This window comes from Vitis riparia, chromosome 13 (genome assembly GCF_004353265.1).
Source record: "Vitis riparia cultivar Riparia Gloire de Montpellier isolate 1030 chromosome 13, EGFV_Vit.rip_1.0, whole genome shotgun sequence".
NCBI classification, from domain to species: domain Eukaryota; kingdom Viridiplantae; phylum Streptophyta; class Magnoliopsida; order Vitales; family Vitaceae; genus Vitis; species Vitis riparia.
This window is the reverse complement of record NC_048443.1, coordinates 11,797,182-11,805,982: the sequence shown is the minus strand read 5'-3', so window position 1 is coordinate 11,805,982 and position 8,801 is coordinate 11,797,182.

Sequence of the window (8,801 nt, the reverse complement as noted above, 5' to 3'; positions counted from 1 at the left end):
TCAAGCTGGGATGCTACAGAAACAATTAAGCTTTTTGATAGTGCTGAGGAGAAGATGAAAGCTAGGACTGAGGTACAAAGTCCATCTTTCCAAGGAATACATTGCAACAAGGAAGGCAATGGACTTTGTTGGAATAAGTTCTGATGAGCAGGAAGGAATTTTCCGAGTTGTTGCTGCAATTGTATTTCATCCATTTCTCTCTTGGGTTAGAAACAGTTGGAGAAATCTTAGCTATTTTAATTCAAGAAGCATCACCATCTCATCACCTTCTATCTCTCATCCCACCTAGACTAACCCGTTCTTCACACCTATTCCTATTCTCATACCTGCACATGGCACCAATTCTCTCTATACCCATAATACCCTCTTGTCTTACTATTTTTCATCATTCACCTCCCCTATTTATTTCCCGTTCACCTATCCCATTATCTCCCACTGTTCTTTTCACTGATGGCATCCCCACCAGGTACCCATCCTATCCACCATTCATCATCCATTCCCTACATCACTTCCCATCAAACCTGCCACCACCTAATCCATCAACTTATCCCCATTATCTCCACATGCATGAATGCCTATGCCTAGCCGTACTTCACTCTTCTTATACCCCCCTCCTCACTTATATCCATTCATCACCCTTCATACCCGTATCCCCATGCATATTACCATACCCATTTCTCACTCACCTACACCACCTATCCCACCGACCCCATGCTTGACTCTTTTATACCATTCACCCTCATCCTTCGTCCAATCAACCCATAGTTCATTACCATCATCCCCTACGTGCATGAAGACCACCGTGCACGGCAACCTTCATTCTTACTATCCTTCACACCCGTTGTCAACCACTCATACCTGTCCGACATCACCATGCCCCTTCATTAATCCCTATGCCCATGTGACATGGACCACTTTAGGATATAGAAATCTCTCATCGGAAAATCCATCCTGCCTTATATTGGTGATGTCTCCAAATAAAAAAGGTCATGGTGCAAGTGGTAGCAGCAACCAGCCCTAAGTAATGATTGTGCCAGAGAATTAGGCAAAAGTAGCAAAACGGCTTAACAACTAGTAGTTTAGTTTGTTGAGTTTGTTGTAAGCCTCTCTGTTTTCCTAATCCCTGCTATATATATAGCAGAGGTATTGTATTGCATTTTATTCAACTTCTTCTATAAAAACCCTCTCTCTCTTTCTCTCTATTTTCTTCTTTCTATCTTGGTATCAGAGCTTAGGGCTCACGCATCAATGGCCCCTGTAAACCAGACTAATGGAGAGGCGCTACGATCGGATCCTTCAGCTGAAGCTAGAAGAGGCAATCCGACGACCACAGACGAATCTTTGAGGATGATAATAAGCCCTTTGAGTCAGCTTATTACGATGCGTCTGGAGGATGATAATTTCTTGATGTGGAGGTATCAAATTGAAAATGTTGTACGGGGTTATGGTCTTGAAGGTTTCTTGTTTGGAACAGAGCACCTTCCACCAAAGATGGTGACTGATGAAACAGGGATTTTGGTTCCAAATCCCAAATTCAGAGATTACCAACGCCAAGATCATCTGTTGATTTCTTGGCTACTATCTTCAATCGGAAGTACATTATTGCCTCAGGTTGTTGGGTGTTCTTCAGCTTTTGAGGTATGGAATACAATTTCCCAGAATTTCAATTCTCAGTCTTCTGCAAAGGTTATGTTCTACAAGAGTCAAATGCAGATGTTAAAAAAGGATGGTCTGACTATGAGAGATTATCTTACAAAAATGAAGAATTATTATGATCTTCTTGCTACTGCTGGTCACAAGATTTCAGACACAAATCATATACTTGCTATAATGCAAGGTCTTGGAGAAGAATACGAGTCTGTCATTGCTGTTATCTCCTCAAAGAAGTCTTCTCCTTCTCTTCAATATGTCACCTCGACTTTGATTGCCCATGAAGGAAGAATTGCACACAAAATCTCATCTACTGATCTTTCTGTGAATTACACCTCTCAGTATTCTAATAGAGGTTCTTCTTCCTCTTGGAATTCTAATGGCTACCCTTCTAGTGGTTTTCAGAATAGGAATCAGTTTGGAGGAAATCAGATGACTAGAGGGTCTTTTGTTCCTAACAGAGGAAGAGGTCATGGCAGAACTCAAGGAGGAATTAAGCCTCAGTGTCAACTATGCAATAAATTTGGTCACACCGTTCATCGTTGCTTCTACAGGTATGATCCAAATTTCCATGGGAATATGCCTGCTAATGGACCTACTCCTGGTGTTTTAGGAAGTGGTGCAAGAAATGGAGCATCTGGTCCAAATTCTAGTGCTGGAAATGTCAATCTCACTGAGTATGATGCTCAAGAAGATCAAGATTACTCAGAAATGGAAGCAATGGTTGCCACTCCTGAAGATCTTCAAAATTGTTGTTGGTTCCCAGACTCAGGAGCCACAAACCATGTTACTCATGATCTTGGCAACCTCAATTTTGGTACTGAGTATAATGGTAACTCAAAAATCCACATGGGGAATGGGACTGGACTTGAAATTTCACATATTGGTTTATCTGTTTTTCCTTCTTCTTCTAGTGCAAATAAAGTTCTTCTTCTTAAAAATATTCTTAGAGTTCCTGCAATTAAGAAAAATCTATTAAGTGTTTCTCAATTTGCTAGAGATAATAATGTCTATTTTGAGTTTCATCCAAAGGTTTGTTTTGTTAAAGACAGATCTAATCACTCTTTACTCTTGCAGGGCACTCTACATAAAAGACTCTATCAGTTCCACCTGTCAAAGAATCTCTTTGGAAAAGCATCTGGTCAATCTTTATCAAATGGTCAGAATGAACTTACATGTTGTACTGCTTCTCTTATGCATAATGTCAATTCTAATCTTTCTGTAACAACCGGTTCTAGTTTTTTTGTTTTTGATCTGTGGCATAAAAGGCTTGGTCATCCGGCCTCAAAAATTGTGACACAAATTCTCAATGATAATAAAATTCCATTTTCTACCAAATCTGGTTCTTCAATTTGTTCAGCTTGTCAGCTCGGGAAAAGTCATAATTTGCCTTTTCCAATTTCTCAAACAGTGTATACTAAGCCTCTTCAGTTAGTTGTATCAGATTTATGGGGACCAGCTCCAATTAACTCTTCTTATGGGTTCAACTATTATGTTTCTTTTGTTGATGCATACTCTAGATACACCTGGGTTTATTTTTTGAAATCTAAGTCACAAACTAGAGAAGCCTTTTTACTGTTTAAAGCTCAAGCTGAACTCCAATTTTGTTGTAAACTCAAAACCTTTCAAACAGATTCGGGTGGTGAATTTAGAAGTTTGAAAACCTATTTTGAACAACATGGTATAGTACATAGGCTTTCATGTCCTTATACTTCAAAACAGAATGGCATTATTGAAAGAAAGCATAGACATATAGTGGAGTTAGGTTTGACTCTTCTTGCTCAAGCTTCTCTTCCACTTAAATATTGGCCTAATGCTTTTTCCACAGCCGTTTTTCTTATCAACAGGTTGCCTACTGAGGTCTTAAAGCAAAAGTGTCCCTATGAGTTTTTGTTTCATTCTAAACCCAATTATTCTCAGCTTAAGGTGTTTGGCTGCCTTTGTTTTCCTCACCTAAGACCTTACAATAAACATAAACTAGATTTTCGGTCCTCACCTTGTACTTTCCTTGGTTACAGTCCTAAACACAAAGGGTACAAATGCTTAAATCAGTAAGGAAGAATGTTTATTTCTAGAAGTGTTATCTTTGATGAAACTAAGTTTCCTTTTGCTGATAAACCTCAAAAACCTGTTCAAACTGTTTCACATTCCACAGCTGGTCTTCCTTGCATTCCTTTAGTTAAAAACCTAGAGCCAATAAGTGTCAGTCATTCATTGTCACTTCCCACATCATCAGCTCAATCAAGTCATCAACTTGATGAGAATCCTGGTTCAGACATTAGGTCTGTTCAACAGGATTTATCAAACACTGATTCTTCTTCAACTATGCCAATTCTCAATGAGTCAGCTTCCATATCTTCTTCTAGTCTATATGCTCTTCCTGGTACAATTCCTTTATCCACAAATTCAGGTGAACCAAATGGATCTATCAATACAAGACCAGTCACTTTACCACAACAGCCACATCATATGATTACAAGGTCCAAGAATGGTATTTTTAAACCAAAGGTCTATACTGTTGATCTTAATGATGAAGAACCTAATACTTTACAAGAAGCAATCTCTCATCCCAAATGGAAAGAAGCAATGAATGAAGAATTTAGAGCTTTGATGAAGAACAAAACCTGGTCTTTGGTTCCTCTTCTAAGTGATAGAAATTCTGTTGGGTGCAGATGGGTTTTTAAACTCAAAAGGAATCCTGATGGATCTGTCTCTAGGTACAAAGCTCGTCTAGTAGCAAAGGGCTACTCTCAAGTTCCTGGTTTTGATTTTTTTGAAACCTTCAGCCCAGTTGTGAAGCCTACTACAATTAGAGTTGTTCTTGCTATTGCTGTTTCTCAAAGTTGGTCTATAAGGCAGTTGGATGTCAATAATGCTTTTTTAAATGGTGAATTGCAATAGGAAGTTTACATGGACCAACCTCCAGGTTTTGATGGTAGAACCAATCAAGACCAAAAGCTAGTGTGCAAACTACATAAGGCCTTGTATGGCTTGAAGCAGGCACCTCGGGCCTGGTTTGACAAACTCAAGATTTCTCTTCAACAGTTTGGTTTTTCTTCCACTAAATCCGATCAGTCCTTGTTTGTAAGGTTTACCAACTGTTCTTCTCTCTTTGTTCTTGTTTATGTCGATGACATTGTGGTGACAGGAAGTAGTAGTCAAGAGATTCAAGAGCTGATCTCAAAGTTAAGTGGTTTGTTTTCTCTTAAAGATCTTGGTGAGCTTAGCTATTTTTTGGGAATTGAGGTAAAGAAAACTACAGATGTTGGACTTCATCTCTCTCAAAGAAAATACATTCAAGATTTGCTAAAGAAGACTAAAATGGATGGAGCTAAGTCGCTTCCCACTCCTATGCTTTCTAGTCTAAAACTTTCAACTGAAACGGGTGATCCAATTGATAATGTTTTTTAGTATAGAAGTGTTGTTGGAGCTTTGCAGTACATAACCATCACTAGACCCGAGATTGCTTTTAGTGTTAACAAAGTTTGCCAATTTATGCAAAAGCCTTTAGACACTCATTGGAAGGCTGTCAAACGAATTTTAAGGTATCTCAATGGCACTACAGATCTTGGTATTGTGTTGAAACCATCAGAAACTATGAATTTAATGGCTTTTTGTGATGCTGATTAGGGGAGTGGTGTTGATGATCGAAGGTCTACATCTGGGCATTGTGTTTTTCTTGGGAAAAGCTTGGTTTCGTGGAGCTCAAAAAAGCAGCACACTATTTCCAGATCTAGTACTGAAGCAGAATATAGAAGCTTGGCTAGCTTGACCTCAGAACTGTTATGGTTGCAGTCCCTCTTGTCTGAACTCAAATCTAAAATGACTATGGTTCCTGTAATTTGGTGTGACAATATAAGCATTGTTTCCCTTTCAGCTAATCCAGTTTTGCATTCAAGAACTAAGCACATGGAGTTAGACCTTTATTTTGTCAGGGAAAAAGTAATGGAAAGAAAGCTGGTGGTCAATCATGTACCAGCTGATGATCAAATTGCAGATGTGTTAACAAAACCTTTATCTTTCAAGTTCTTTAACAAGCTGCGTGGGAAGCTTACTGTTACTTCTCTTGATCTAAAGAATGGAGATTAAGCTTGCTGTGAGTTCAGTGGTTCCCAGAGGGTGGAAGGTTCAGTGGTTCCCGGAGGATTCATTTGAGAGAGCAAATCGGTGGTTCCTAGAGGGTGGAAGGTTCAGTGGTTCCCGGAGGATTCATTTGAGGGAGCAAATTAGGCAAAAGTAGCAAAACGGCTTAACAACTAGTAGTTTAGTTTGTTGAGTTTGTTGTAATCCTCTCTGTTTTCCTAATCCCTGCTATATATATAGCAGAGGTATTGTATTGCATTTTATTCAACTTCTTCTATAAAAACCCTCTCTCTCTTTCTCTCTATTTTCTTCTTTCTATCTCAGAGGTTGACAAGAAGCTGCTTGGGGAACTTGAAGCGATGAGATTTCCAACGGCACATGCGTCCCGTGCACTTCATTATTCTGCATCATGTTGTCGCTACTCAATGGAGGATGCAACTATGGCAGAAGTGAGCTTGATGATCTGGGTGAGTTCTATGGGTGAAGATAGGGCTCTAATGGAACGCAGATTGCATCGCAAGGGCGGAAAATGATGCTAGCTATGAAGAATATGCTAATGTCCAATGAGTTCGCGCTGCCATCAGGTCACAATATTGAAGTACCTCATTATCAATAAGACGCTCTTGGCCCATCCCGTAATCCTTTTCTACATCTGCCTGTTGCTGGAACATTCCCTATGGGCCCATAAAATTATGCTCACCATGCGTCCTCTTCCGATTATGATAGGCAGATGTTCCATGGGATGGACAATGGTTTTGTTGATCTTATAATGGGTAATGGAAGAGGGTCATACAGACGAAAAAGCCCTGGAATCTCTTCAGTCTTTGAGAGGTAACACAAGCGGATTTTACAATGCTGGAATTTCCTCGGATCTCCATACATCTGCTGACTTGTAGCAGGAAAAGCCAAGTGCAGATTCTAAAAAAAATACGTCATGGGATCCCATCAACATGAGCCCTGGTTATAGAGGCCGTGGCTTCTCAATTGGGGTGAGGGTTCTCTCAGGAATGCAAAAAGCCAGTCTACACTTGACCTGGAGTCCAACCTAGCTAGGACACATTTATCAAGCAACCCTTCCTGTCATCTTCAAGGCTCTCATTCATTGAAATTTTTGTAAAATCACCTCCCATTAGCCGTGAATCAAAAGCGACCCCCAATTGTTGTACTAGTAATTTGCCCAACTCGAGAGTTTGAAAGTCAAGCTGCTGTAGAGGCTAACACCCTGTTGAAGTATCGTCCCTCTCTCTTGGTGTTCAAGTTGTGATAGGGGGTACAAAGCTTGCTCTAGAACAGAAATGCATGCAAGCAAATCCATGTCAGATTTTTGTAGTTATCCCTGGACGGCTACTAAATGACCATATTGAGAACACAACAGGATTTGCAACTCCTTCCAGTTGTTTGTGAAAGCTCTAATAATTTCAAGGTAACCAGGGAAGGCACAAACGCTTTTGATGAAGAGGATGTTGGAGATTCAGAATCAGTGTATTAGGATGTTGATTAGGAAACAGGCTACCTTCTGTTTGAGGAAAGGATCATTAGAATTTCAGAAAGGAGAAAATGGTAGCTGCAGATCACCAACTTCATAGTAGAGCACCAGTTGCACCTCAGGTCCACGTGCATGGCCACCACTAGCATGGCCACCTTTGGGCCACGTGCCACCTCCTATTTCTTCCTAGTTTTGAAAATAACTTTCCAAATCCCTTTCTTTAAATAATTTTCCAGATTCTAACTTTTTTTTGAATAATCTTAATTCCAGAATTTTCATCCCTAGAGTTTTAGGTACCAAAAATCCCATTTTTAATAAAGCTTGGCTGACATTTTCTTTTCTGGCAAGCGATATTCATACCTCCTCTGTTTTTAAAATGTTTTCAAATAAGCATGAATTAAATTCCATAATTCCGAATAATGGAATTTATGGAATTAATTCATACAAAGATAAACAGGCTTTGGTGGGGGCCCCACATATGTGACTGATCGATTGATTGATTAACTTGATTATCATACATGATTGATTTATCCTGCTCTCTGACATGTATGTTATTATTCCTTAATTGTGCACTAACCCTCTCTTTTGATAGTGCGTGGTGGCTCGTTGCTTAGATACATACCCACTTTCCATTTGGTCGTTGTTTATGCATGTTCTGATTCTTATATATGCATGATCGATTTGAGTGTTCATTGATTTTCTCATTGATTGCCATGTCAGCTTCATTTTATTAGTAGAGACCCGACTTTAGGGATTTAGAGGGGTGCTACGGTCTTTATCGTATCTTCCCGATAAATAATCTGACTCCCGAACCCAATCCGGTTTTTCACAGACCACCTTTTCCAAAATAAAGAGTCACACTTAGAGTTTTTCTTTCTTATTTTGTTTACCCTTTTAAAATAAAACAAAAATAAGTGGCGACTCCAAGTCATTTTCTAATAAATAAAATCATTTTTCAAATAAAAATTGAGCTCGCCATCGAGTGGAAAACGCATGAGCCGAAAATACGGGGTCCACAATTAGCTTAAGAGTTTGTAACTCTTCTAAAGAAGCTCTAGAAAAAAAGATAGTGTCATATACAAATTGTAAATGAGACACTCTAATCTTATTTATACCCATTAGAAACCCCTCAATAGGGAAAATAAGATCTCATTTTCTTAAGCTTCTAGATGCCTTAACTCAACACTTGACATCTTCATTCACTAAGAGTTTGTTTGACAATAATTCTAGATAGTGTTTTTAGGCTAAAAAGTGTTTTTGAAAAAAAGTTAAGTATTTGGCAAATTTTAGGAAACATTTTTAAAAATTTGAAAAATCACTTGCAGTGTTGAAAAATTATTGATAGTGTTTTCTAGAGAAATGTTTGATATGTGATGCTCTTAAAAACACTTTTAAAGAAAACACTTCTATTAAAAAAATGTCAAGTAAAAACACTGTCAAGCACTTTAAGATTGCAAAAATTTTCAAATACAAACATTCCCTCTTCAAAGATCTTTATTTTGAGCTAAATTATTTACTTTCTAGTACATGGTCCAAAAAACCTTAATCAACATGGTCACAGACATTTTCAAAATCAATTTTA